At 28.2% G+C, this 22,009-nt stretch overlaps 1 protein-coding gene across 1 annotated transcript in view; it reads right to left on the minus strand.

Moving 5' to 3' along the window:
- LOC133322764 (Krueppel homolog 1) overlaps window positions 1-21,603 on the minus strand; it is a 56,309-nt gene extending 34,706 nt beyond the window's left edge. Inside the window, exon 1 of the mRNA XM_061531726.1 lies at window positions 21,576-21,603. The gene's annotated coding sequence lies outside the window, so the exon portion shown is untranslated. The remainder of the gene's footprint in view (window positions 1-21,575) is intronic.
- Between the last annotated feature and the right edge of the window lie 406 nt (window positions 21,604-22,009).

The following is a 22,009-nucleotide window of genomic DNA, read 5'->3' on the forward strand; positions in this document are numbered from 1 at the left end:
ACTTTTTTTTTCTACTGTGTAAAAACATTTTTCTCGGGTTTAAAAATTGTCTCATGATTGTAGACATTTTTTTCTCAATTATAACAACATTTTTCTTCGAGTGTATAAATGTAATTATGGGCCAGGCCACACTCAAAAATTGCCTACACTCAGCAAAACACGAAACAAAACAATTTCAGTAACCTATCCCATTATCGAATAACACCCAAAAAAAAAAAAAAACAAAAACCATCAACAACACAATGCCGCAGGGAGAGGGAGAGCGGGAACAGAGCAGCGATACTTATATGTAAAATAATGGGGGTCAATGACCTGTGGCAAAGCGTTATAGTAGCTGTTGTTTTTTTTTGTTTCATGAAAAAAAAACAAACAAAAATTTGAGTATGTCTTTTATTGTAGGCGAAAGAGGAGAAATATATTTAAACACAAACATATACTCATATACACATTTACTCGTTTACAAACAAAGAAGAATTACAAACACCAAAGTTCGCTCAGACGTTGAAGTGACGAAGAAGAAATTACAATGGCCTATGATGGGAGGATTGACGAATTTCTGGTGAGGGGGGCAAGGCAAAGGGGAAGAAAAACAAAACAATTGATTTCGGAGAATTGTATGAAATTTTGGCAGACAATTTTGAGGATCAATATTGAAAAAAAAAAACAATTTATTAAAAAATATTTTAAAAGCTTTACACAGAGCTTTAAGGATTTCGACTTAAAACAACAATGACAGACGAAAAGAGGAACTAGAGAACTATTTATGCGTACATCAACGCTAACATATGAAAAAATAATTTCAACAGAACCGAAATTTTAGTTTCATGCGAAATTTTTACGATTTATATTACATTGACTAAAATAAATAACAAAATTTCATGTGAAATTAAAATTTCACTTGCAATGAAATTTTAGTTTCATATGAAATTTTTATAAAATTATATAATTTAAATAACATTGTATTTATTTTAGTTGTAAAAAAGAATAAAATTTCACGTGAAATAAAAAATTTCAGCTGAAATTAAATCTTAGTTTCATATGCAATTTTTTTTTTTAAAATTCTATGAAAAATATTTTTAAATGTAATTTAAAAATTAAACTAAACTAAAATTTCATTTTAGTTGTTAAAAATGCCAAAATTTATGTGAAACAAAAAATTCTCCTTATATGAAATTTTTCTTTCATATGAAATTTTCAAAAAAAATTATAGAAATCTGCTATTGAAATGGAATAATATATTTTTTATGTATAAAATATAATATAATTTCACATGAAATAAAAATTGCACTTACAAGAAATTTTTGTTTCATAACAAATTTTCCACAATTCAAAAAAAAAAAAAAAAAAAGAAAACGAAAAAAATATTTTAAATTAAATGGTATTTATTTGAATTGTTATACTAATGTCGATGTAATTTCATGTGCAATAAAAATTTCACTGTGATGGAAAATTTAGTTCCATATGAAATTTTTCCAAATTCTATTATAAAAACTATTTTAAAATAAAATGTATAAATGATTTCAAAAATCAGAATTATTTGTGTTTCATTTATAGAAAAATTACAAAATTTCATAAGAAATAAAAATTTCATACGCAAGGAAATGTTTCATTCATATGAAATTTTTAAATTTTTTTAGAAATCTCAATTAAAAAATGATAAGTATTTTAGTTGTAAAAATAATAGAATTTCACATGAAATCAAAATTGCACTCACAAGAAATTTTTTTTAATGAAATAAAAATTAAAAATAAGTGAAATAAAAATTAAAAATTTTTATTTCATATGAAAGTTTCTTTAAAGTTCTATAAAAGTTCATATGAAATTTGTTTTTATAAAAATCCGCTATTGAATATGTGTTTTATTTATAAAAACTTAATTAAAATTTGCATATGAAATAAAAATTGCACAAACAAGAATTTGTTTGTTTCATATGAAATTCTTTTAAAATTCATAAAAAATGTGAAACTGTAGTATAATAGAAATAATATTTATTTTAGAGATATGAAATAATGAAATTTCATGTGAAATAAAAATTTCACTTGTGATGAAATTTTAGTTTGACACGAAATTTTTTTTCAAAATTCTATAAAAAATATTTTAAATGTAATTAAATGCATTTTAGTTGTTGAAAATTCCAAAATTTCATGTTAAACAAAAAATTTGACATGAAAGAAAAATTTCACTTGCAATGAAATGTTTCTTTCATATGAAACTTTAAAATTTTTTTTATAGAAATCTGCTATTGACATGGAATAATATGTGTTTTATTTATAAAAATTTAATTAAAATTTTCACATGAAATAAAACTTGCACATACAAGAATTTTATTGTTTCATATGAAATTCTTTTAAAATTCGTAAAAAAATCGAAACATTAGTTTAAATTAAATATTAGTTCTTTTAGAGATATGTAGTAATAAAATTTCATGTGAAATAAAAATTTCACTTGTAATGAAATTTTTGTTTCACATGAATTTTTTTTCCCAAAATTCTATAAAAATATGTTTTAAATGAAATATTATTTATGTTTGTTGAAAAAATGCATATCATTTCATGTAAAATATATTTTTTTAAGAGAATTTGAAAATTTTCTCACTTGCAAGGAAATTTTTGTTTCATGTGAAATTTTTAGATTTTATATAAAAAACAAATGTTTATATTGAATTGCGGGTACTAAATTTTTCAGTTTCAAAAAATAATGATTTTAATAGGAAATAAAAAATTTCACATCAAAGAAAAATTTCATCTGAAATGAAATTTTTGTTTCATATATATATATATTTTTTAATTTTAAACATAATTTAAATGAATTTTTATCCATTTTAGTTGAAAAACACATATCATTACATTTATAATATTTTATATAAAATTGAAAAAAAATCGCTTTCTTAATATTTTTCAAACTTAAAAAAAATTCCCTTTATTTTTTTTGTTTTATTTTTCAAATCTAAAAAATACTTCAAAAAATTCCTAATCTCAAATTTGGTCATTAGAATATTTTCGGTTTATTTTTTGTTATTCTCTCTTTCTTCTTCTTCTTCCCATCATCGGCTTTGTTATGGGGTCAATTTAAGATTCTGCTCAAACCGCTGAAGCTGTTGTCCGCAGCTTCTTCATCTCTACCCAAAATAACAACAACAAATAAATTATTGAAATTTTGTTGTTGTTGTTGTTGTTATGATAATTTTTAAACACACCGAAAATCAAGATAAACAAGTTTATTATATTATCATCAAAATTATTGGGTGGGGAAGATGATGAGAAGAAGGGAGTGGGGGGAAGTGTGCAGTGGCAAAACAAAGAAGACCGGCGGCACACAAAAAGAAGGCAAATTACTGACCAACTTAACGTAAATCAAGTTGCTGGGTGGTGTGCTGTTTGTGAATTTTGATTGAAATTTTGAATTTGAAAATAAAAAATTTTGAAATGAAAAAATGTTTTTTTTTTGATAGACCCCTTCTATCCGGGATATTTTTGTTTGAGGTGGAATTTAAGTTTTCGGCAGATGTACAACTGTCGCCTTTAATAATTTTCGGGCTTCTCCTTCTCCTCCTTCTCGGTGTGTGCTTGACGTTTCATTTGAAACGGAAAGCCCTGAGGTATCTCGTAAAAAAACAACAATTTTTATATGCAGTTGTTTTTGTTGTTATTTATAATTTATTTTTTTTCTTTCTTGCCTTCTTGACAACCACCAAACAATTGTCATTTTGATTTGTTGTTGTTGCTGTTGTTATTTTTTGCATTTGTTTTATGTGAGTCAAAGTCATGGTCATTCAATTGTAATAATGAAAACACGACGACGATGATGAAGAAGAAGAGGAATGAGGCAAATAATACAACGAACAACGATGATGATGCACACACACACTCGCACACACAACAAAATCCAACGCAAAATGCACTTACTAATAATGATGGGAGAAGGTATAACGAATAAAAAATCCGAAGCAGCAGAAACGCCGAACAAAAGCGTTGCAGTTATCCTTGAACTTGTAGCCAGTTATGCCGGCGTCGTCGTCATACCCTCAATATTTGAAATGGTCGTTCGTATGTACTACATAGAGATACATATATGCAGCCATACAAACACACACACACAGAGATACACAGGCATTTGAGATACATTATGTACTACGAAGAGGTACATTGAAACTTATGTTGAAATGGATGTAAAAATATTTACTATATAACGATGATGAAGAAGAAGAAGAGGAACAAATGTATATAAGGGTTGAAAGCGAAAGTTAACAAGGGATCGGGGAGGGGAGGAGGTTTAGTGAAGGGATAGAGGGGGAGCTCAAGTATTGCAACTGGGATTGGTTTCCAAAAAAACAAGCAGCAATATTTGATAAAAAAAATACGACTAACAAAGAAACAACTAAAAAGATGTCCTCCGAAATTTTTCCAGTTAGGACGGGTTCCCTTCTCCGCCTTCAAAATCTGCCAACAAGTATTGGATATTATACCCAGCCCATACATTTCCTCTAGGAACCCTGTGATTCTGAAAATTTTTTTTTTTGGAAAACAAAATAAAATTTTAAAAGTCAAATTTCCAGACTTTCGTATTTTTTAACCCTGAAAATTAAATTTTCCCAAGGACCGATACCTTTCAGACCACCTGAAAAATTAGGTATTTTCTTAGTCTACATTACTGCATTCAAATTATATTCGAAACACTTGTCTTTAGCTTTAAAATCGCTCATGAACTGAACTCCCTATCCTCGAAGCATTTAAAAAGTCAAATTTCCAGACATTCGTATTTTTTATCCCTGAAAAATTAATTTTCGCAAGGACTAGGACTTTTCGGATCATCGGAAAAATTGGGCATTTTCCTAGTCTACATTACTGCATTCAAATTATATTCGAAACACTTGTCTTTAGCTTTAAAATCGCCCATGAACTGAACTCCCTAACCTCGAAGCATTTGGTAACTTTAATTGAGATTATTTAAATAATGGGGATAATACTCCCAATTTTTCCTCTAGGGTATCAAAGATAAAAATATTTTCCAATAGATGAGAGAACACCCTTTCAGATTCAAGCTATTTCATAAAAATATTCCGAATACTTTCGAAGTTACAAACTATTAAAAATAATGTCGCCAAATTTCGAATAAAATAAAAATGTTGGTATTATGTATAAATGGGTATAATATTCCCAATTTTTATTCTATAGTTCCAAATTAAAATACATTTTCTAATAGTCCACATAACACCCTTTCAAAATCATGCTATATCATGAACATATTCCAAATACTTTTGATGTTACATCCCTTCGAAAATCTTACTTGAAAATTTTGAATTAGATGGACAACTTGGATTATTAACGATATACGTGGTATTTCAGAATTTTTTCCTTGGGGTCCCAAATCTAAAGACGTTTTTTAGTAGTCCACACAACACCCTTTCAGAATCATGTTGTTTCATAAACATATTCGTAATACTTCCGAAGTTATGAACCTTCGAAAACAATGCTTCATATTTTCGAATAAAATTAAAAAATTGGTATTACATAAAAATAGGGGTAATATTCACAAATTTTTCGTCTATGGTCCCAAAGTTTAAGGTATTTTATAATTCCTTACAGAACACCCTTCCAAAATCCGGTTAGATTATACAAATATTCCAAATACTGCAGAAGTTATGGGTCTTCGAAAATACTACCTGCAAATTTTGAATAAAATTAAAAAACTGGTACTACATAAAAATAGGGATCCTATTCACAAATTTTTCGTCTATGGTCCCAAATTTAAAGGCATTTTATAATTCCCCATAGAACAGCCTTCCATAATTCGATTAGATCATAAAAATATTCCTAGTACTTCGAATGTTATAAGCCTTCGAAAATACTACCCCAAAAATTAGGAATAATGTCGAAAATTGAGAATACGTACTAATGGGGACAATATTCCCAATTTTTATTCTATAGTCCCGAACTAAAAAACATTTTCTAATAGTCCGCAAAACGCCCTTTCAGAACCAGTTTATTTCATAAAAATATTCGTAATACTTCCGAAGTTATGACACTTCGAGAATAAAGACTCAACATTTTCGAATAAAATCGAAAATTTGGATTTCATACAAATGGGGATAAAATTTCCAGTTTTTATTCTATAGTCCCAAGCATAGAGACATTTTCTAATAGCCCACAGAACATCCTTTTAGAATTCAGGTATTTCATTAAAATATTCGGAATATTTTAAAAGTAATTACCGTTTGAAAATTATGACTCAAGAATTTCGATTAAAATGAAAAATTGCTCCAACATTTAGCATGAACCGGAAATTTTTTGGTACATAAATATTTTTAGTTATATCTCCGGTATTTGAGAAGCTATTTCAATATATTTTTTTATCAATGTAAAGGTGAGACCTTATTCTACAAAAAATCCGAGTACATTGTCCCTATGAACTGATTACTTTAGATGTTATGAACTGTTGAATATGGTTACTCAAAAATATCGTAGAAAATGAAAAATCGATATACATGGATACTTTTCGTCATAACTCAGGATCTTGGTGAGCTATATCAAAATAATGGGTACCACTGGAAAGCTGAGAAGCTCTGCTATAACAGCACTGTTGAAATCTTTTCATAAAAATAATTATATTAAAAGTTATGCTCTCCGGAGAATGGTTACTCAAAAATGTCGTATAAAATGAAAATAAAGGTATTTGGATATTTTTGATCATATCTTTGGTATTTGGTGAGCTATATGAAAATAATGGATACCATTGGAAAGCTAAGAAGTTCTGTTACAAAAGCTCTGTTGGTATCTTTTCATAAAAATAATTATATTAAAAGTTATGCTCACCGGAGAATGGTTAATCAATAAAGGTACTTGGATATTTTTGGTCGTATCTTTGGTATTTGGTAAACTATATCAAAATAATATGTACCAGTGGAAGAAGCTAAGAAGTTCTGCTATAAAAGCTGTATTGGTACCTTTGGAAGAATGTACTTAATTTAAATGTTATACTCATTTAAAATGGTTACTCAAAAATTTCCGAAAAATTGCAATTTTAGAGTCTACTGCTAATTTTCGTCTTAACTCTTGTACTTGGTGAGCTATACCAAATTATTGTATACCAATGGAAAGCTAAGAAGTCCTGCTACAAAAGCTCTGTTGGTATCTTTGGTAGAAAAAGATTATATTAAAAGTGATGCTCTTCGAAAAATGGTTACTCAAAAATGTCGTATAAAATGGAAATAATTGTATTTGGAAATTTTTGGTCATATCTTTGGTATTTGGTGAGCTTTATCAAAATAATGTGTACCATTGAAAAGCTGAGAAGTTCTACTATAAAAGCTGCGTTGGTACCTTGGAAAGAAAATACTTACTTTACAAGTTATGCTCCCTTGAAAGTGGTTAATCAACAATTTCTGAAAAATGACAATTTCAGAGTCTACTGCAAAATTTTGTTATAACGCTGGCATTTGGTGAGCTATATCAAAATATTGAGCATCAGTGGAAAGCTGAAAAGTTCTGCCATAAACGATTTGTAGGTATCTTTGGTAGAAATTGCTTACTTTAAAAGTTAGGCTCACCGCAAAATGGTTACTCAAAAATTTATCAAAATGTGACAATTTCCTAAATATATTATGTCTTCTGTAAATGTTCAAATATCTCGGGTTTTTGTTAAGCTATATTAATAAAATGTGTATCGATGGAAAGCTAAGAAGTCCTTCTACAAGATCCCTGTTGATATTTCCTTTAGAAATCTATTATTTTAAAAGTTATGCTTCCTTCAATATGGTTACTCACGAATTTTCCAAAATTGGCAAATTGCGATTTTACTGCAAATGTTTGGAATATCTCTGGCATTTGGTGAGCTAAGTTAATAAAATGAATGTCTGTGGAAAGCTGAGAAGTTCTGCAATAAAAGCTTTGTAGGTGTCTTTGGAAGAAACAACTTACTTTAAAAGTTATGGTCCTTTGAACATGGTTACTCAAAAATTTCTGAAACATGGCAATTTCAGAGTATTCTGTAAATAATCGAATATCTCAGGAATTTGTTAAGAGAGGTTAATAAAATTAGTATCTATGGAAAGCTGAGAAGCTATACTACAAAAGCTCTGTTGGTATCTTTAGAAGAAAGTAACTATATTAAAAGTTATGATTCCCGGAATATGGTTACTCAAAAGTTTCCGAAAAATGACAATTTCAGAGTCTTCTGTAAATTATCGAATATTTTGGGAAATTGTTAAGATAGATTGATCAAATGTATATCTATGGAAAGCTGAGAAACTATACTACAAAAGCTCTGTTGGTATCTTTGGAAGAAAGTAACTATATTAAAAGTTATGATTCCCGGAATATGGTTACTCATAATTTTCCGAAAAACAAAAATGTCAGAGTCTTCTGTAAATTATCGACTATATCGGGAGTTTGCTAAGAGAGGTTAATAAAATTTGTATCTATGAAAAGCTGAGAATCTTTACTACAAAAGTTCTGTTGGTATCTTTGGAAAAAATAGCATACTTAAAAAGTTATGCTCTTCGGAAAATGGTTACTCAAAAATTTCACAAAATTACATTTTCAGAAATTCATTATGTCTTCTGCAAATTTCCGAATAGTTCGGGTATTTGTTAAGCTAGGTTAATAAAATTTGTCTCCATGGAAAGCTGAGAAGATACACTACAAAAGCTCTGTTGGTATCTTAGGAGGAAAGTAATTAAATTAATAGTTATGATTCCCAAAAAATGATTACTCAAAAATGTCCGGAAAATGACTATTTCAGAGTCTTCTGTAAATTATCGAATATTAAGGGAATTTGTTAAGATAGGTAGATGAAATGTGTATCTGTGGAAAGCTGAGAAGTTCTGTTATAAAAGCTCTGTCGGTATCTTTGGAAGAAATCGATTATTTTGAAAGTTATGCTCTCCAGAAGGTGGTTACTCAAATATTTCCGGAAAAATGGTTATTTCAGAGTCTTCTACAAATTGTCGAATATATCTGCAATTTGGTACGCTAGGTTAATAAAATGTATATCCCTGGAAAGCTGAAAAGGTCAGCTACAAAAGCTTTATTTCTCGCGTTTAATGAAATTCATTATTTAAACAAGTTATGCCCTTCGGAAAATGGTTACTCAAAAAATTTCCAAAAATGGCAAATTCAGATTCTTCTGCAAATGTTCGAATATCTCGGGTATTTGATGAGTCATATCAGTAAAAATTGTCTTTATGGAAAGTCCAAATGTCCTCTTTCCCCTTTCCAATCCCTCTTCCCCCACCCCACATCTCTGCCTATGTTGATTGTTATATTGAAAAATAATGCAAGGTTATGCGTCTAGTTATAGATAGACGTCCATTATCACAAGAAATTGTTTGTTTTTGGTTTCAATATTTTTTTTTTGCGGTTTCATACAATTTGAAATCGATGAACTCACATGATAAATGTATGTATGCACATTTGAAAAAAAAAAAAATATTCGGCACGTGTGGATATTTTTAGCGACAGTAAAAAACAATAAAATAAATTGAAGTGATGAATTGTTTTGCAATTAAAAATAAAAAAAATCAAATATTTTGTTTGTTTTCGGTTTCGGTACGGTTCGGTTCTATTGCAAAACAAAATTATTCAATTCAATTCAATTCAAAGTTTCTTTATTTTCATATACATTATAATGAGTATCAAATTTACATACTTTGAAATCTTATGACTAATAAAGAATTTTCAGCTTGGTTTAATTAAAACCGTCTGCTGGTTTATTGAGATTATATTATTGGAGTTACATTTTTTTTTAATAATTGTACTCATCTATTAATATTTTTCTATATTTTAAAGCCTCCTTCATAAATTTAATTAATGGAAGCCAGCATAAATCTTCACCCCCATTTAAAATACTGATAATATCATCATCATGTAACAAAATTTTGTTCAAGTATTTGCAACGCAGATTTCTTAAAATAGGACATCGTCCAATGAAGTGAGCAATTGTTTCTGCTTCTCCAAGATTACACAGGGAGCATCGTTGTGCCTCTGCATTTCTGTTTTTATTAGCATTTAACCACAGTAAATCACCTCTTGCTTTCATTATAAGAGAGATTTGTTCTTCGTTAACATCTTCATGGCAATACAGTGGACCAAGATTTAAATTCAGGTATTTATAAAATCGGGTTTCACTTCGCTTTGCTTTATCAATATTTGTGCTATAAGACCTGGTTTTCATTTCAAACTATAATAATATAAATAACTTCTGTGTTGCGTCCATCCAAAATTTCTTGCTCACGTGTATATTGCTATGGTCAATGGAGTAATCAGCTAATTTAGCGTTTAAATCCTTGAAGCAAGACAAATCTTTGTTTAAAAGTTTCTTTCCAAGAATATGGGGCAAAATTATAAAGATAAATATGTTGAAATATTTTTTTTCAATAATAAGAACATAAGCGTGTGGAGGAGTTGCAGAGTGCAGTAAAATAAATACTTTCACACTTTGCCTCAGAAAAAGAAAGGCAGTAGTGTGGAGATAAGATACAGGTGGCGCTGAGTGCATTTTTTGGGAATAGGGAATTTTTTGTTAGAAAAAATATTTTATTTTAATTTTTTGAGGTCCACTGTATTTGGTAGAGTTCTAAAAAATTTTTTTTTGAGTGATGTCTGTTGTCAATAATTTTGAGATCTGATTCTTATGACTGGATATGAGGACTTATTCACTTTTAATAAAATTAAAATTGTAGGAATATTTGTGGGCCAATGAATAAAGATATTTTTTTTCAAAATTAAAAAAAAAAATCAAAATTTGATTTATTTTCAAAATTAAAAAAAAAATTTAAATCTTGATTTTTAATTTTTTTTCAACATTAAAAAAATATTTTTTCAAAATTAAATTTTTTTTAATTTTAAAAAAATAAAATATTTTTTTTCAAAATTCAAAATTTGATTTATTTTCAAAGTGAAAAAAATAAAATATTGATTTTTAATTTTATTTCAACATTTAAAAAAATAATTTTTTTAAAATTTAATTTTTTTTTAATTTAAAAAAATTTGAAAAATTAAAAATATTTTTTTAATATTGATTTGTTTAATAAATATTATTTTTTCAACATTAAAAAGAAAAAAAATAAATTTTTCAAAATTTGATTTTTTTTAAATTAAAAAATTTTAAAAAAATAAAATTATTTTTTTTAATATTTTTTTTATAATTTACCAAAATACATTTTATAAAGTTTAATTTTTGCTTAAAATATTTTTTTTAACATAAAAAAATAAATTTTTCAAAAAAAATAAATTTTCCAAAAAAAATATATTCTTATTTTTTTTTAATTTTTAAATAAAAAAAATATTTTTCAATTGAAAAAATTATTGTTTTTTATTTAAAAAAATATTTTTTTAAAAATTTGTGGCCACTAAACAAAGTTAATAAAAAATATTTTTTTTAAATTTAAAAAAAAAAATCAAAATTTGATTTATTTTCAAAATTAAAAAAAATAATTTTTTTACAAATTAATTTTTTCAACATTAAAAAAAATTTTTTTTCAAAATTTGAGTTTTTTTCAAAATTAAAAAAATTTAAAAATTAAAATTATTTTTTTTTTAATTTTGATTTTTTTAATAGTTTTTTTCTTCAACATTTAAAAAAAAATAAATTTTTCAAAATTTGTTTTTTTAAATTAAAAACATTGAAAAAATTAAAATTATTTTTTTTAATATTTTTTTCAAAAATTTACCAAAACACTTTTTTAAAGTTTAATTTTTATTTAAAATATTTTTTTTCAACATTTAAAAAAATAAATTTTTCAAAATTTGATTTTTTTTATTATTTTTTTTTTGTTTTTTATTTAAAAAAATATTTTTTTTTTAAATTTTGAAAATTTTTTATTTTTTTTAATTTTATGTTTTTTAATTTGAGGTTCTATGATCTACGAAACATCTGCTTTGAATTCCAAAAAATCGCTATATTTCAATTTTTTTTCTATACCCTGCCCTTAACCTTGCCCAAAAAAGGTTTGTTGTGGGTTTCAAATCGCATCTGCCTTTGTTGTTGTTGTTGATGTTTTTTGTATACGCTCTAACATAGCCTACCACATTAATTTTCATGTTAGACAGCAGCAGCCGAAGCCGGAGCCCATATGCTGTGGCGATTTATGTTCGGTTGTTTGGTGATAGACATCAAATTTTGAGATTCCCAAAAAAGCCCGAACCGAACCAAAAATATCAAAATAAAGTTTGAGTAGGGGTTAGAAGCCATAGAATTTGAGAGAGGGGAGAGAAGAATCGAGAGAAAGAAGCAGCGAGAATCCAAACCAATTTCTAAGTATTCATTGACGCTTATTTACTGTGATATATATACCCACACACCTATATATGTATGCAAGTGTCTGTGCATATCTATGTGTATGAGTGCGTACAAAAGCCGGCTTTTGTGTACAGTTGTTGGTTGTACCCAAAATTCCAAATACACACAAACTAACACACATAAACATCAAGACACATACATCTACACACATTCACAAAAAATCCCCCTTCCCTTCAACAAATGTTCTTTTTTATAAGAATCTTTGTTTTGCCCCGATATGGTGAAGAGTAAGCCGGGTAATGGCGGGGTAGAGATTGGGTAAACACATTTTATGTTTCTCATTTTTATGTTCTGGGTATGAGTTGCCGAAAAACTTGCGAGATACATACACACAGCGAGGCAAACAGTCAGGCAGATATGCACACACGCACACAAACTTTATCAGCTTCCTTCCCTATTGACTGACTTGGTGTGCTGGCCGGCCATCTTCTTCCCCCCTGTAGTCCAGAAATTTTAACGCAAAATGATTTTTATTAAATGCTCAGAAATACATACATACACACACAAACAACAACAAATACACCTGTATAGAAAAAAATTCAGATACATTCTAATGCGTGTGCCGAAATACACAGCAAAGAAATTAATTTTTGGACGCCATATTGCCAGTAAAATGGCATAAAAGGGCCTCAAAAATGCGGAATATTATTTGGAACTTAGAGGAAGGAATAAAGGGGAGACCCTCACATTTAAATAGCTATTTAATTTGTCCTGATAGCCCAACAAATAACCGAGATATGGCAACATTCCTAAAGAAACCGAAATTCATACGATTTTCGAATATTTTTGTGTAATGATATTCCGGAGGCCATAACTCTTGAAGTATTTGGGATATCTTAGTGAAATAACTTTTTTATCGGAGAAAAATATCTCACCTTCAAAATCAAAACCAATTTTGTTTACATACCCAAATAAATCTTTGAGTTATGGCAAAAATATTGAGAAAATTCAATTTTTAAATTTTATGAAATTTTTGCGCATGCATTTTCTACGGGTCATAACTCCGAACATACTAAATCGATTTCCAAGAATGAACCTGATCTGGAAAGCGGCATGTCTTCCCTAAAAATAGAAATTAAATATTTGAATATAGGTCTACAAATTTCTGAGATATGGTAAAAATTATTCAGACACCCAATATTTTAAATTTGATTCCATTTTTGCGCAATCATATTCTGCGGGCCATAACTCCGAACATACTAAATCGATTTCCAAGAATGGACCTAATTTGGAAAGCGGTATGCCTCAGCTAAAAATAGAAATTAAGTATTTGAATATAGCCCGATAAATAACAGAGATGCACTGAAAAATACTTAGGAACCCAAAATTTTAAATGCTATTTCATTTTTTTGCAACCATTTTCTACGGACCATAACTCCAAACATACTAAATCGATTTCCAAGAAAGGACCTAATTTGAAAAGCAGTATGTATTAGCTAAAAATAAAAAGTAAATATTTGAATATAAATCAAAAAATATTTGAGATATGGTGAAAAGTATTCAGATACCAACAATTTTAAATTATCAAAAAATTTTCGGTTATAACATTCTGGAAGCTATAACTTTAATAACACTCAATTGTTTTGCAAGATTGGACTTGATTTTGAAAGACGGACATTTCAGCTTAAATCGAAATTAAGGATTTTAATATAGACCGAGAAATATCTTAGCTATAAGTTAAAATTCAATATTTGAGTATAGCTCTTCAAATGTCTGAGATATGGTAAAAATTATTCAGACAACCAAATTTTTTTCTACGGGTCATAACTCCGAACATACTAAATCGAGTTCCATGAATGGACCTGATTTGGAAAGCGGTATGTCTTGGCTAAAAATATAAGTTATATATTTGAATATAGCCTAACATATATCGAAGATATTATTAGAAATATACAAATACCCAAAATTTTAAGATTTCCCAAATTTTTCGGTAATTTCGTTATGGATGTCATAACTTTATATATACTGAATTGTTTTACAAGAATGTGCATGATTTTGAAAGAGGAACATCTCAGCTTAAAATAGAAGCTAAATATTTTACTACAGCCCGAAAAAAAATACCTGAGATACAGTGAAAAATATTCAAACCCCAGTTATTTTAAAATTTCCAATATTTTGGAGTAAGCACATTCTGGAGGCAATAACATTAGTTAGAATCAGCAGATTAGCAAAAATGAACATGAACGGATAAATTATACTCTCCGAGCTTCGAACTGATATAGACATTTTTAATATAGCTGACCAAATACCCAATATATGGTAAAAAATATGCTGACACTCAAAAATTTACAATTTTCCAATATTTTTCGGTAATCACATTCTGGAAGCTATAACTTTGGCAATACTAATTTGTTTTACAAGATTGAGCATGATTTTGAAAGAGGAATATCATAGCTAAATATATAAATAACATATTTAAAAACACCTCAACAATCACCCACGATATACCTCAAAAACAAGTTAAACTCGAAATGTTACATATTTCTCATATTTTTTTGGTAAGCCTCTTCTAGAAGCCATAACTTTTGCTGTGCTCAATAGATTTACATGAACGGACATGATTTGAAAAGAGAAAACGCACATTATAAAATAGAAATTAAAATATCAATATAGCTTACTAAGTACCAGAGTTATGTTAAAATTTTTACGAGACTTTAAATTTTTGTACTAGGGCCATTTTCATAGTAATGCCATCAAATCGCCCATAGCTTTGAAAATAATAGGAATATAATTGGGAAATCTTCTGATTTCGGAAGAGAAATATCGTATTCTAAAAATCAAACCCAATTTTGTTAATTTAATTTACTAAAAATTACTGAAATGGCACAAAATATATAAGAGCCCAAAATTGTTCCAAATCTATCATTTTTTTCGGTAAGTTTCTTCTATAAGCCATAACTTCGGCTAGGCTAAATAGTTTTACAGGAATGAACATGATTTGGACAGAGGAGATCCTCATGATAAAATAGAAATTATAAAAATAATATATCATATCAAATATCGGAGTTATGGTGAATATTGTAAAAGACTTTGATTTTTTCTACTTTCGACATTTTCTTAGTTACATCATCAAATCTAGCATAACTTTAAAAATAATAGGAATATCTTGGTCAAATTTTCTGATTTGGAAAGAGGAATATCCTGTCCTAAAATTCTAAACAATTTTTGTTAATTTAACTTACCAAAAATTACTAAAATTGCACAAAATATATGGGAGCCCAAAATTTTCCAAATCTATCTTTTTTTCCGTAAGTTTTTTTTAGAAGCCATAACTTCGCTTAGGCTAAATAGTTTTACAAGATTAAAGAGGTTTTCGAAAGGAGAGCCTCTCAGTATAAAATAGAAATTATTATATTAAAATAACTTATCAAATACCTGAGTTATGGTGAAAATTGTAGAAGACTTAAATTTTTTCTACTTTCGCCATTATCTTAGTAAGGTCATTAAATTCAGCGTAATTTTGAAAATAATTGGAATATCATGGAGAAATCTTCTGATTTCGGAAGAGAAATAATGTATTCTGAAAATCAAACCCATTTTTGTCAAATTAATTTAGTAAAAATTATTGAAAATGCCACGAAGTATATAGTAACCCAAATTGTTCCAAATTGAACGTTTTTTCGGTAAGTTTACTCTAGAAGCCATAAGTTTTTCTTTACTAAATAGTTTTACAAGAATGAACATGTTTTGAAAAGAGGAGACTTTCATAATAAAATAGAAATTATAATATTAACATACCTTACCAAATACCAGAGTTATGGTGAAAATTGTAGAAGACTTTGATTTTTTCTACTTTCGTCATTTTCTTAGTATGGTCATCAAATCGACCATAACTTTTAAAATAATTGGAATATCATGGTGACCTTTTTTGATTTGGGAAGAGAATGGTCGTAGCATAAATATCAGTATTGATTTTGTTTATATAACCAACCAAAAAATCAAAAATTTGGCCCAAAAACACAAAGAAAGTTGAATATTCAAAAAAATATTCAAGGTTGCGTATACATATTGACAATACGTATACGTACGGGTTTACGTACTTTTTATTGGAATAAATGTTTAGCTATGGAACTTAGAAATTCGGCGAAGGGTTCTTTAAGTAAAATTAACATTATTTTTTTATGACAAATAAATATTAATTCTAGATTAACCCTTCAATATTTTTTAAGAACGAAGTTTTATGTTTTATCATGCTGAGTTTTTCCCCCACCTCCACAAGTACAATTTTTTTCAAAACCCATACAATGAAAAAATAAATTATCTGCCCGTAAAAAACCAACTATATTTTTTTTTTCATACCAAGGTCAATATTGTTTGAGCATAGATATTCAATTTTTGGGAGTCTCTGGTTGGCTGACTGGCTCTGCTCTACGATATGTTTGAAAGCCAAAAAATGTACGGCCAATTAATAGTTATCTACAATAACAACAAATATTTTTTTTATTATTATTACTATTCTAATTATAATTTCTATGCATTACTGTTATGTATAACCCAGGTGTGTGTGTGTGATCGTATTTGTGACCTTTAGTTATGGCTCCGTCCGCTACACAAAATTTTTGTTTATCATATTACGTGATTACGATAACATACCAATATGGTTGATGGTTATGGGGTTCTAAATCGTTTCGTATTATTATTTTTATTTGAACACACTTGGTGTTGTTGTAAAATTATAACATGTTAATTGTTTTTTGTATTTTTGGCACCACACAAATTTAGTACTTTTATTATCGAAAAATATATAGTACGGGCTAAATATGAACATTGTAAATTAACTAACTGGTCTGAAGCAGTTATACCGCCGCAATTCGTTCAGAAAATATCAATGAGTATTTTTTTGGGGAGGTTTGAAGATTAGAATTTCGTCAAGTCATTGAAGAATTTTTTTGTCGTGCGGCTTCATGTTCGTCAATCACAAAAAAATATTTCCATTGTTGTAGTTTTTTTCCAACTTACGTTTCGAAAAATTTTGTTGAGGTAGTATTATGGGAATTTTTTTGTTTCGGGGGTTTACTGATAAGATGCATATTTTCGGTTTTAGTTTTTTGGGTTTTAATAATGAAAAATTAATTTTTTTCCTCGTAGTTTTATTAATTTTGGATTTCAGATTTAAAAACCGAAATATTCGAACGTATACGTAGTGGCAATACGTATACGCCATTAAATAATAACAGAGAAGGCTTTTAGCAATGGTTTTTCTAGGCGTATACGTATTGCCAATACGTATACGTCATTAAATATTCAAGATAATACTCACATATATATCAAGAGAAGAACTTCAGAAAAATAAAAATTTTTATATTTTCATAAATTTCTTTAATTACCAGAGATATCATGAAAAAATATTCACATATTGCAATTTCGAAATATGAAGATATTTTTTGTGCATTCATTTTCCACGAGGCATAACTTTGGCAATTATTAATCGATTTACAAGAATGAACATGCTATGGAAAGGGAAGACTCTCAGGAAAAAATATAAATTATTATATAAATTAAGCTGCCTAAATATCGGAGTTACAGTAAAAATGGCAAAGGAGTAGGAATTTTTTTTCCCTGGGGTATGCTTTGAGCAAGATCATTAAATCGACCATAACTTTGAAAATAATCGAACTATCTGGGTCAAATTTATAGTTTCTTGAAGAGAAATATCGGATGCTAAAAACTAAATAGCCTACATTGATATAAACGAATAAAAAATTTTGTAAAATTGCCAAAAATAAAGAGGTACCCAAATTATTACCATTTTATCGATTTTTATGTAAGTTTCTTCTTGAAGCCATAACTTCGGCTAGATTCACTAGTTTGACATGAATGAGCATGATTTGGAAAGAGGAGACTCTCAGTAAAAAATATAAATTATAATAAAAATATAGCTAACTAAATTCCGAAGTTATGGTAAAAAATACAAAAGACTAAAATTGTTGTTCCTTTGGTCATTTTCAGATCAAGTTATATTAATCACCCATAACTTTGAAAAAAATGGAATGAACTTTGTAAAGTCTCTTGATTTTTGAAGAGAAATATCGTAAGGTAATATTTAATCCCATTACAATTATATAGCCGAAGAAAAAATTAATTATATAGCCAACAATAAAGAGGTACCCAAATTATTAAAATTTAATCGATTTTTCGGTAAGTTTCTTCTTGAAGCCATAACTTCGGCTAGATTCACTAGTTTGACATGAATGAACATGATTTGGAAACAGTAGACTCTCAGTAAAAAATATAAATTATAATAAAAATATAGCTAACTAAATTCCGGAGTTATGGTAAAAAATATAGAAGACTACAATTTTTGGTACTTGGGTAATTTTCTTAGTAAGGTCATTAAATCGCCCATAACTTTGAAAATAATCAAATGATCTTAGTAAAATCTCTTGATTTTTGAAGAGAAAAATCGTATCGTAACATTTAATCCCATTACAATTATATAGCCGAAGAAAAAAATAATTATATAGCCAACAATAAAGAGGTACCCATAACTTTAGCTACGCTCAATAGTTTGACATGAATGAACGTGAGTTGGAAACAGGATGCTCTCAGTATTAAATAGAAATTATAATATAAATTTAGCCAACTATATCCCGGAGTTATGGTAAAAAATATAGAAGACTACAATTTTTGGTACTTTGGTAATTTTCTTAGTAAGGTCGTTAAATCGCCCATAACTTTGAAAATAATCAAATGATCTTAGTAAAATCTCTTGATTTTTTAGGAGGAATATTGTATCGTAATATTTAATCCCATCACAATTATATAGCCGAAGAAAAAATTTGTTACATAGCTAAAAATAAAGAGGTACCCAAATTGTTACTATTTTATAGATTTTTTTGGTAAGTCTCTTCTAGAAGCCATAACATTGGCTACGCTCAATATTTTGACATGAATGAACATGATTTGGAAAGAGGAGACTCTCAAGAAAAAATATAAATTATAATAAAAATATAGCTAACTAAATTCCGGAGTTACGTTAAAATATACATAAGACTTTAATTTTTGGTACTTTGGTAATTGTTTTAGTAAGGTCATTAAATCGCCCATAACTTTGCAAATAATCAAATTATCTTAGTAAAATCTCTTGATTTTTTAGGAGGAATATTGTATCGTAATATTTAATCCCATCACAATTATATAGCCGAAGAAAAAATTTGTTACATAGCTAAAAATAAAGAGGTACCCAAATTGTTACTATTTTATAGATTTTTTTGGTAAGTCTCTTCTAGAAGCCATAACATTGGCTACGCTCAATATTTTGACATGAATGAACATGATTTGGAAAGAGGAGACTCTCAAGATAAAATTGAAATTACAATATAAATTTAGCCAACTATATCCCGGAGTTATGGTAAAATTGTAGAAGTGTCGCACTTTTTGAAAGTTGTCCATTTTCTGAGTAAGGTTATTAAAACGATCATAACTTTGAAAATAACTGGAATATTTTGGTGAAATCTTCAGATTATGCAAGAGGAATATCGTATTTTAAAAATCAATATACCTTGTGTTAATTTAACTTATCAAAAAGTACTGATATGGCACATAATATATAGGAACTCATGGTGATCAAAATTTATCTTTTTTTCGTAAGCCTCTTGTGGAAGCCATAACTTTTGCTACGTTCAATGGATTTACATGAATGACCATGTTTTGGAAAGTGGCGACTCTCGGTATAAAATATAAATTCTAATATTAATATAACTTGCAACATAGCAAAGTTATGTTAAAAATTCTGGAAGACTTTAATTTACTTTGTTAATTTTCTTAATAGACCGATTAAATCGATTATAACTTTAAGCATGATTATTTTAGTAAAATTTAAAATAATAATTACCATATCATAAAAATATAGTTGAAAATCAAAAATACTTGGCCGTATACGTATTGTCAACACGTATACGCCACTACACAACAATAATTATTATTACGTTTCCAAAATTCTCCTTCTGTGTGCGTTTTGGCTCTCCTGTCCCTCCCATCTATTCTATGTTATCATCAATGACTTCTAAATATATTTCTTTATTTTTTGTGAGTACATACATAATTGTTGATACTCGTATATATGAAACACCATCATTACTCATTCCATTGGCGGGGGTTTTTTTCCAAAACCAAAAACCACAAACAAACAAAAACAAATGTTTGAGAGCATAAAAAGAAAGAATAAAGAATGGAAAAACCAAAATAAAATACGATGACCTTGCATAACAATGCTTCCAATCAATTTCCGTTTGGACTCTTGGACTTTGAATTCCCAGCGTTATTTCTCCTCTCTCTCACTCACCCACTCACGAAACTATATATGGGAGCTATATCTACATCTGAATCGATTTTCACGAAACTTAGCACACATCATTCTGGAGTTAATTCAGTACGCTATACCAAATCTATAGGTTCGAAGAATATATAGGTTCTTAGGGAGCTATATCTAAATCTGAACCCATTTTTACGAAACTTAGCCAACATCATTTTAGACTCAATTTAGTAAGCTGTGCCAAATTTCGTGCAAATTGGAAGATATTTAGGGTCTTTGGTGCACCATTTACATTAAATCGGTCGAAAATATATATATGGGAGCTATATCTAAATCTGAACCGATTTTTCCCAATTTCAATAGGGTTCGTCCTTGGGTCAAGTAAGTGACCTATGCTAAATTTCATCCAATTCGGATTATAAATGCGACCTGTACTTTGTTTACAATTTTACATCGACAGACAGACGGACGGACGGACGGACATGCATAAATCGACTCAGAAAGTAATTCTATGCATATTCTCAAAAGGAACCATGTGTCAATCTCGTTTCATTTTGCCTGTTACAAACATATGTACAGAGACATAATACCCTGTACCTCAGTGTGTTGAAGAGCATAAAAATACATTTTTGGACGAAACGTGGAGTTACAATTTTTTTTGAGGATTAACTGATTTTTTTATATATTTTCCTATGTCTTATTACAAACTTTCATTTTTAAAAAATATTTACAAAGCCTTACAGAAGGGGTTATTTAAAAAAAAAAGTTTCAAGGACTAACTGAAGCTTGCTTTGATTTTTGAGGATTTTGAAAAGTATTCTGCCTTGGTTTCAATATTTAGTGGTATGATTTTTGAGCCGTATACGTGATGACAATACGTATACGTTACCTTAGGAATATAAAATATTATTGATTATCCAGAATTCTGAATTAAAAAAATGACTATTTTTTAATGTTCAAAACTTGCCTTTGTAAATTTATTTTATCATATTAAAACATGAATTAACGATATTTTAGTACTTACCATATATTGTGAAATAGTTGAAATAATTCGCAAATTAATCCAAAAAAATCCTGTCACCTTTCAGTTTTGGTACCCAGGATTCAATGTGGGTCTCTCCGTACACTTTCTTTAATAGAGTCTGCAAAAATTTTAAAATAATTATTTTTTTAATATTTATTTGAAATTAACGTTTCTTAATTATTTCGAAAATAAATTATTTAATTCAAAATAAATCGCGTCGTCTCTAGCCATTTAATTGTTAATAGTCACTGGTAAATGGGTTTTGAAAAAAATTCAATTTTCTCACATTCAGAAAATGCAAAAAAAAAGAAAAAATGAACAACAAAATAACAAATTATCTATTTCATGATAAATAAAAAAAAACAAAATAGCAACAACAACAAAATTACAAAAAATACAATACAATGTTTATAGAATCGAATCGATTTCGGGAG

This window comes from Musca vetustissima, unplaced genomic scaffold, assembly GCF_032173495.1.
Source record: "Musca vetustissima isolate MV318-11 ecotype Yass unplaced genomic scaffold, APGP_CSIRO_Mvet_v1 utg31919, whole genome shotgun sequence".
Lineage (NCBI taxonomy): Eukaryota > Metazoa > Arthropoda > Insecta > Diptera > Muscidae > Musca > Musca vetustissima.